Here is a 1,189-nt window from a genome sequence, read left to right as displayed (position 1 = left end):
CTCTTGTCCCTTGAATATGGTAGTTCTGAGGCATGGTCTACACTGTTTCCCAGAATCCACCAGGAGGATTAAGCTCCATTTGCCTACACTTGTTAACTTACTTGATCATTTATTTGTATTGACTTCTTTCCTTTCCCTGTCTCACTTTCTCACCCCTCTACTGGTATTTCCTATGATTATCACCTAAAACAATTACTCATCCATAAATCCCTGTCTCAGGCTTGGCTTCTAGGGGAATCAAACCTAAGGCACCCGTCCTTCAAAGCCCAGCTCAAACTCTTCCTTCTCCGGAAAGCTTTCTCCATTTTCTCCCTCAGTTGGCTGTTCCCTCATCTGCCCATTGCTTAGGGCACCATCCTTGAAGTCCACGTTGCTCACATTGCCTTGCTGTGGTCAGTTTACATGTTGGGTGTAGGTTTTCTGTTGTTGCTGTAACAAATTATTACATGATGGCTTAAAACAACACCCATTTATTATCTCACAGTTCTATAGGTCAGAAGTCCAAGTACAGCATGGCTGAGCTGAGTCCTCTGCTTAAAGTCTCATGAAGCTGTAATCAAGGTGATGACAGAGTTTCGTTCCTTTCTGGAAGGCCTGAGAATGGATTGGCTTCCAAGTCCATTCAGGTTGTTGGCTGAGTTCAGTTTCTTCAGGTTATAGGACAGGGCATCCTAGTTTACTTCCTGGTTGTCAGCCAATGGCCAATCTTTCCTCCTTCAAGACTTCCTGCATTACTTCTCATGCTTTCCATGTGGCCCCCTCCAGCAAGAGCAGGTCCAGCTAGAGAAAGTCCTCTGCTTATAAAGGTTTATATAATTAGATTGGGTCCAGATAATCCAGGATAATCTTCCTATTTTAAGGTCTTTAACCATAATTCCATCTGGAAAGGTTTTTTTGGGTTTTTTTCATGTATTGTAACGTATTTATAGGTTCCAGGGACTAGGAAGTGAACATCTTTGGGGGCCATTTTGTTTACACATCAGTCTTCCCCACTGTATCAATTATCTATTTCTTCATAAAGAAACCACCCCAAACTCAATGGTTTAAACCAACAACCATTTTATGTCTTCAGGATTCCACAATTGGGGCTAGGCTCAGCTTGGCATTTCTTCTGCTGGGTTGCCAGAGGAAGCCAGCCTCAGTTACCTGCAGCAAGAAGCTTTTCTCTCTTTCCTGATTCACCTTCCCC

Source organism: Hipposideros armiger, unplaced genomic scaffold (assembly GCF_001890085.2).
Source record: "Hipposideros armiger isolate ML-2016 unplaced genomic scaffold, ASM189008v1 scaffold_89, whole genome shotgun sequence".
Taxonomy (NCBI): domain Eukaryota; kingdom Metazoa; phylum Chordata; class Mammalia; order Chiroptera; family Hipposideridae; genus Hipposideros; species Hipposideros armiger.
The sequence above is the reverse complement of the archived record's forward strand: the minus strand, read 5'-3'. Positions refer to the sequence as shown.